General features: G+C 40.3%; 1 pseudogene; it reads right to left on the bottom strand.

Annotated features, from left to right (window-relative positions):
• Positions 1-4,959: 4,959 nt before the first annotated feature.
• LOC147984227 (zinc finger BED domain-containing protein RICESLEEPER 2-like) lies at positions 4,960-7,530 on the bottom strand (annotated as a pseudogene).
• Between the last annotated feature and the right edge of the window lie 897 nt (positions 7,531-8,427).

Genomic DNA, 8,427 nt, shown 5'->3' with positions numbered 1-8,427 from the left:
CAAAAGTCCTGAAGCTTCACAGAAGTCATATTCAGAATATATAAAAAATACTGAGCGCAAGAAGTTCACCAGGGGGGCACACCCTGTCCACGAGGGTGGGGGCGCGCCCCCTACCTCGTGGTCCCACTGGTGGCCCTCCGATGACCATCTTCTGCTATATGGAGTCTTTCGATGAGGAAAAAAATCATAAGCCATCTTTCCGGACGAGACTCCACCGCCACGAGGCGGAACCTTGGCGGAACCAATCTAGGGCTCCGGCGGAGCTGTTCTGCTGGGGACACTTCCCTCCGGGAGGGGAAAATCATCGCCATCGTCATCACCAATGCTCCCCTCATCGGGAGAGGGCAATCTCCATCAACATCTTCACCAACACCATCTCCTCTCAAAACCCTAGTTCATCTCTTGTATCCAATTCTTGTCTCCAAGTCCGGGATTGGTACTTGTGGGTTGCTAGTAGTGTTAATTACTCCTTGTAGTTGATGCTAGTTGGTTTATTTGGTGGAAGATCATATGTTCAGATCCTATATGCATATTAATACCACTCTGATTATGAACATGAATATGCATTGTGAGTAGTTACGTTTGTTCCTGAGGACATGGGAGAAGTCTTGCTATTAGTAGTCATGTGAATTTGGTATTCGTTCGATATTTTGATGAGATGTATGTTGTCTCTCCTCTAGTGGTGTTATGTGAACGTCGACTACATGACACTTCACCATTATTTGGGCCTATAGGAAGGCATTGGGAAGTAATAAGTAGATGATGGGTTGCTAGAGTGACATAAGCTTAAACCCTAGTTTATGCGTTGCTTCGTAACGGGCTGATTTGGATCCACATGTTTCATGCTATGGTTAGGTTTGCCTTAATACTTTTGTTGTAGTTGCGGATGCTTGAAATAGAGGTTAATCATAAGTGGGATGCTTGTCCAAGTAAGGACAGTACCTAAGCACCGGTCCACCCACATATCAAATTATCTTAGTACCGAACGCGAATCATATGAACGTGATGAAAACTAGCTTGACGATATTCCCATGTGTCCTCGGCAGTGCTTTACATCATATAAGAGTTTGTCCAGGCTTGTCCTTTGCTACAAAAAGGATTGGACCACCTTGCTGCACTTTATTTACTTTTGTTACTTGCTACTCATTACAAATTATCTTATCACAAAACTATCTGTTACCTATTATTTCAGTGGTTGCAGAGAATACCTTGCTGAAACCCGCTTATCATTTCCTTCTGCTCCTCGTTGGGTTCGACACTCTTACTTATCGAAAGGACTACGATAGATCTCCTATACTTGTGGGTCATTAAGACTCGCCATTGTCGGGGAGTGAAGCGCCTTTGGTAGGTGGAATTTGGTAAGGAAAAATATATATAGTGTGCTGAAATTTACTGTCACTTGTTACTATGGAAAGTAATCCTCTAAGGGGCTTGTTCGGGTTGTCTTCACCCTGACCAGTAGAGAAAATAGTTGTTCCTCAACCTACCGAACCTACTGAAAATGAAAATGTCTGCTTTGAAATTCCTTCGGGTATGTTAGAAAAACTGCTAGTTAATCCTTTTGCAGGAGATGGAACAAAGCATCCTGATGAGCACCTAATATATGTGGATGAAGTTTGTGGATTATTTAGGCTTGCAGGTGTGTCCAGAGATGTTATTAAGAAGAAGGTCTTCCCTTTATCTTTTAAGGGAGATGCATTGACATGGTATAGGCTATGTGATGATACAGGGTCACGGAACTACAAACGATTGAAATTGGAATTTCATCAGAAGTTTTATCCTATGCATCTTGTTCATCGTGATCGCAATTATATATATAATTTTTGGCCTCGCGAAGGAGAAAGCATCGCTCAATCTTGGGGGAGGCTTAAATCAATGTTATATTCATGCCCCAATCAGAAGCTCTCAAGAGAAATGATTATTCAAAATTTTTATGCTCGGCTTTCTGATAACAACCGCACCATGCTCGATACTTCTTGTGCTGGCTCTTTTATGATGAAGGCCATTGAATTCAAATGGGATTTATTGAAAAGAATTAAATGCAACTCTAAAGATTAGGACCTCGATGAAGGTAAGGAGTCAGGTATGATACCTAAGTTTGATTGTGTTAAATCTTTTGTGGATACCGATGTTTTCCGTAAATTTAGCACTAAATATGGACTTGACTCTGAAATAGTAGCTTCTTTCTGCGAATCTTTTGCTACTTATGTTGGTCTCCCTAAGGAGAAGTGGTTTAAATATCATCCTCCCATAGAAGTAAAAATAGCTGCACCTATTAAAGTTGAAGAAAAGACTGTCACTTATAATGATCCTATTGTTCCTACTGCTTATGTTGAGAAACCACCTTTTCCTGTTAGGATAAAATATCATGCTAAAGCTTCAACTGTGGTTCGTAAAAGCAATATTAGAACATATACGCCTCCTGAGCAAGTTAAAGTTGAACCTAATATTGCTATTGTTAAAGATCTCTTGTATGATAATATTGATGGGCATGTTATTCATTTCTGTGATGAGACTGCTAGAATTGCTAAACCTTGTGCTAAAGATAAACATAGACCCGTGGTAGGCATGCCTGTTATTTCTGTTAAAATAGGAGATCATTGTTATCATGGCTTGTGTGATATGGGTGCTAGTGCTAGTGCAATACCTATTGACTTATACAGAGAAATTATGCATGATATTGCACCTGCTAAATTAGAAGATATTGATGTCACAATTAAACTTGCTAATAGAGATACTATTTCACCAATGGGAATAATTAGAGATGTTGAAGTCTTGTGTGGAAAACTAAATATCCTGCTGATTTTCTTGTTCTTGGTTCCCCACAAGATAGCTTTTGTCCCATTATATTTGGTAGACCCTTCTTGAACACAGTTAATGCTAAGATAGATTGCAAAAAGGATGTTGTTACTATGGGTTTAGGTGATATTTCTCATGAATTTAACTTTTCTAAATTTCGTAGACAACACCATGAAGAGGAATTGCCTAGTAAAGATGAAATTATTGGTCTTGCTTCTATTGCCGTACCTCATAGTGATCCTTTATAACAATATTTGCTAGACCATGAAAATGATATGTTTATGAATGAAAGAAGGGAAATAGATGAAGTATTCTTTAAACAGGAACCCATCCTGAAACACAATTTGCCTCTTGAAATCCTAGGAGATCCTCCTCCACCCAAGGGTGATCCCGTGTTTGAGCTTAAACCATTACCTGATACTCTTAAATATGCTTATCTTGATGAAAATAAGATATATCCTGTTATTATTAGTGCTAACCTTTCAGAGCATGAAGAAGAGAGATTATTGAAAACTCCAAAGAAGCATCGTGCTGCTATTGGATATACTCTCGATGATCTTAAGGGCATTAGTCCCACACTATGTCAACACAAAATAAATTTGGAGAAAGATGCCAAACCAGTTCGTGATCACCAACGATGGCTGAATCCTAAGATGAAAGAAGTGGTAAGAAAGGAAATACTAAAGCTCCTTGAGTCATGTATAATTTATCCTGTTGCTGATAGTCAGTGGGTAAGTCCTGTCCATTGTGTCCCTAAAAAGGGAGGTATTACTGTCGTTCCTAATGATAAAGATGAATTGATTCCGCAAAGAATTATTACAAGTTATAGGATGGTAATTGATTTCCGCAAATTAAGGCTACTAAAAAAGATCATTACCCCTTACCTTTTATTGATCAAATGCTAGAAATATTATCCAAACATACACATTTTTGCTTTCTAGATGGTTATTCTAGTTTCTCTCAAATACCCGTGTCAGCTGATGATCAATCTAAGAGCACTTTTACTTTCCCGTTCGTTACTTTTGCTTATAGACGTATGCCTTTTGGCTTATGTAATGCACCCGCTACCTTCCAAATATGCATGATGGCTATATTCTCTGACTTTTGTGAAAAGATTTGTGAGGTTTTCATGGAAATTTTCTCTGTCTATGGATCCTCTTTTGATGATTGCTTAAGCAACCTTGATCGAGTTTTGCAGAGATGTGAAGAAACTAACCTTGTCTTGAATTGGGAGTCACTCTGGGCGTTCGGGTTTACCCGAAATTTCCGATCGGGTAGTTCGGGTTTTTTGAAATTCGGGTTTTCAGAAACAACTCCCGAAATATCCCTAAAAAAACTAAAACCCGAAATATCGGGTACCCAAATTTTCGGGTTCGCGTTTGGGTAATCCCAAATTTCCCAACCTATGAACAAATGTACTTACTGATGTGATGTGATTATTTTCCCTCTTCTTCTATTAATTAATCTATATGAATGATGATTAATTTATACTTACAAATGCATCCATATTCTATTTGAGGTGAGAAAGAAACAGTGGCAGTTGCATCAGTATGGGTGTTAATTGCCTCAAGCTGCTACACCTACAGAGTACAGTAGCCTCAAGCTGCTACAGAGCCACACGCTTGCTAAAAACAGAGTACATTTGAGAGTAGTTTTTAGCAGGATAATTCAGCATGGCCAATGTCAGTTTTTAGCAGGAAAACTCAGCATGACAAATCAGTTTTCAGCAGCATAACAACATGAAAAATGATGATTTTGAAGATCATAAGTGCATAACAGCATGACATTTTCAGCAACATAACAACATGAAAAATGATAATTTCGAACATCATAAGTGCATGACAGCATGACATTTACAGCAGCATAACAACATGAGAAATAGTAGTTTGCAGCAACACATTGCATGGCAATACTCAATCGCCACAATCTTAACATGATACATAGATCCACTTCTCAGCAAATAGTAGCAACTACCAACTAGCATAGGTGTTCACCATAACCCACAAGTACATCATGACAATGATTCAAACAACATAGTAGGCTACGAGCCACCAACCACGAGACATAGCATAACACAAAGTAGTTCAGTTTAGACATTTAGTAGCCACCACTTGAATCAGCCATGTATCATCAGCAACACTCCAACAACAGTTCACAAGCTCATGCTACAACAACAAGTGCGAGTTCATTGCATTATCATACAATTATATGAGGATATGTCAGTTGTCAACTTGCATGTCAAAACTTAAAATGTTATACCTTTAAGTAGATGTTTCAATGGTGGAGTTGAACTTGCTTCCTTCTGATTTGGAAGTGGAAGACACGCTTTTGTCACTTTTATCTTGCAGTTTTCTTTGGGCCCAAATTCTTCAATTAACTCTGCAATGGAAATAATGAAATTATAACAGCTCCAAGATCAAGAGAACAAGAATAATAGAATACAATAGCTAGCGCATTTAGAAATCTGAGCAAATATTTCACATAAAGAAACAAGGAAGAAATCACTATTCTTTTTCCAAAAAGACAACAATGGTGTACCTTTTTCGATCATCGCCAACTCCTCCATATTTTCTTGAATGTCAATAGGTGTTCCCATTCTCAGCCAATCTTGTGCACACACTAGAGTTTCCAACATGAATGGAGTAAGGGATGTACGAAAGTCATCTAAAATACGCCCACTTGTGCTGAAAGCAGACTCTGATGCTACTGTTGAAATGGGTATAGCAAGCACATCACGGGCCAAGCGTGCCAATATTGGAGATCGAGCAGCATTGTTCTTCCACCAAGCTAGAATGTCAACATTGCTCTCTATATCCTCGGTATCTTCAGCAAGATATTTGTCAAGTTCTGACTTGACATTCATACTCGAACCATTGTTCATCTTCAACTTCTTTTTTATAACATAAGTGAGCAAGGCTCCTCTGCCTCCCTTTGATTGTCTTGGTTCAAGTACTTGATTTGGTAATTCAGCTGGAGCATAAAGATCTCTATATTCATCAAATAAGTTATGGACACAAGCTTTAAGAGCTTCCCAAACATGCTGTCCCTTTTCCTCACCAAATATTTCATCAACAATAGCATTTGTGAACAACGATAGCTTGTATCTTGGATCAATAACTGCAGCAACAAAAATCAGTAAATTGGTATTCTCCTTCTTCTCCTTCCCCCTTCCCTTTCCCCTCCCCTTCTCCTTCTCCTTCTCTCTGTCATTCGTGTCCTGCTCCTTTGTGTGCCAAAGCCCCCAGTACTTGTCAAATTTATCTTTCATTCTTTTCCCATTGCTGCTTGCAAAGTATTAGGACTGTTTATCCAAGCTTGAATCAACAAACGCACTTCTCCAATCTCATGAATGAATCTATTGGAAGTCACATGAAGAGTAGCAGAGACACGAACAGTAAGGTCATGAAAATGCTCCAAAAAAACTTCTAACTTCTTTGCATTCTCCCAATCTGATTCTTCAGGGCAACCAAAGCCATCATTCTCTTTGGAAAGATCATCAATGTAAAGGATATCCTCTTCAGCTAACCTTATGAACACCTTCTCATAAATATTGGCGGCTTTGAGCATGAGAAAAGTTGAGTTCCATTTGGTCGGGACATCAATCTTCAGAGATGCCTTGCTGTTCATCTTTTCTTCCTCGGCAATCTCCTTAAACTTGACCACTCTTGAACCGCCATTTCTAATATACCTAACATCATCTCTAACACGCTTCACAGAGACATCCACTTCTTTTATGCCATCTTGGATAATAAGGTCAACAATGTGCGCATCACACCTCATGTGCAGGAACTTGCCATTAGCTATGTTTGTTTTGTTTAGCTGCCTCCTCAAATAAGAAATGCCACCATCATTGTTAGTTGCATTGTCAACAGTTACAGTCATTACTCTCTCCAAACCCCATTCAGTCAAGGATCTAACCAAGTTTTTCCCAATGTCATCTCCCTTATGCCCCTTCACTAAGAAAAAACCAATGATTTTCTTATGGAGACTCCAAGATTCATCAATAAAACTTGCTGTTACAGTCATATATCCATCTAGCTGCTGAGAAGTCCAACAATCTGTTGTTAGGCAAACTCGCTGACAAGAATCCTTGAAGAATTTCTTCAGCTTGGCCTTCTCTCGAAAGAATAGGCGCACAGTGTCTCTGCTGCAGGTTCTTCTAGATGGCGGTTTGAAACGTGGGCAAGCTTTGGACATAAATTTCCTAAAGCCCGGCTTCTCGCCGAAACAAAAAGGCAACTCATCTTGAATGACCATTTCAGCAAAAGCTTCCCTCAGATCATCAGGATCAAACCTCCAGGTCCCAACACCTTCTCCTTGAGTTATTTGCAAAGTGGACTGCTTCGGATCTTTGGCCATCTTGTGAGGGTTGCTCTTGCACACATCAAAGTGTCTGATCAAGGATGAAGTACCATGATCCTTTGTGTCGGCCTTCAATTCATGTTTGCAATATTTGCATTTACCAGCCTTCACCACATTATTCTTATCCTTAATCTTATCAAAATGGTCCCACATCTTTGATCGTGGTGCCATCTTCCTCCTTCCCTGACCTAAGTGACCTTTCTTACTATCCTTCTCATTCTCCAAATCAACGACCCCAGTGGCAGATTGCTCTTGAGAAGTTAGTTCTGAACCACGAAATTGCTCCTTGGAAGATGGTTGTGAACCAGAACATTCAGGCGATACAATTGTGCTGCGAGTGGCCATATGACTAGTTCCCACTTCCTCCATCTCTATCATCGGTGACATCTCTATGTGCTGATCATCATCATGTTGAGTCATCTGTAAGAAAAAAAGTAGCAACATCACTCACTTTGGTATAATTGTAAACAGTTGCACTAACATACAAGAAGCATGTAAATATTCAAGATTTCAGTCACAGATTGTAAACATATAATTGTAAACACTTGCACTAACATACAGCTGCAGTCACATATTTTGAACTCCAAAAACTTGCACTAACATACAAGAAGCATGTAAATTTCAAGATTTCAGTCACATTTAATTCTGGAACAGGTTTTCTTAACTTCATACAACAACAATCATGCAACATCAGGATCATTTTAACAAGTCAAGTAGTCAACAACAACAATAACAACAACATTCATGCATAACAACATCAAGATCAGAGTAAGCTTTTAACAACAAGTCAAAAACAGTAGAACACCAACATCCTTCACTCAGTTCACTGCTTTGATGGCCAGTAGAGGAATAAAAGAACATATGTAGAGGAATAGAAACAATAACAGTAGAGGAATAGGAACATATGTACGATATACCTTGCAAGATCCTTTGCTGCTTCGATGGCCAGCGACCAAGGTCCTTCCCGCCGACGATGCAACACCAGGGATGGGGATGTGGGCCAGAGATCAGGAGTCCGGGACGGGGGACGGCGGAACGGGACGGCGGACGGCGGAACAAGACGGCGGGACAGCAGGCGGCGGGACGGCGGGACGGTGGGCGGCGCGACGACGGGATGGCCGAGCGGTGACTGAGACTAGTGGGCTTGCGGCCGCGACCGGTGAGGAGTTGGCATCTGTGGCGGCTAGGGTAGACAGGCGGGCAGCCGGCACTCCGGCAGGGCAGTGTGGCCTGTGGCGGCTAGGGTAGGAACAGTGCCATCGGGGT

Source organism: Triticum urartu, chromosome 2A (assembly GCF_056163025.1).
Source record: "Triticum urartu cultivar PI428250 chromosome 2A, HENAU_Tu73, whole genome shotgun sequence".
In the NCBI taxonomy this organism is placed as follows: Eukaryota; Viridiplantae; Streptophyta; class Magnoliopsida; order Poales; family Poaceae; genus Triticum; species Triticum urartu.
The sequence above is the reverse complement of the archived record's forward strand: the minus strand, read 5'-3'. Positions and strand labels throughout refer to the sequence as shown.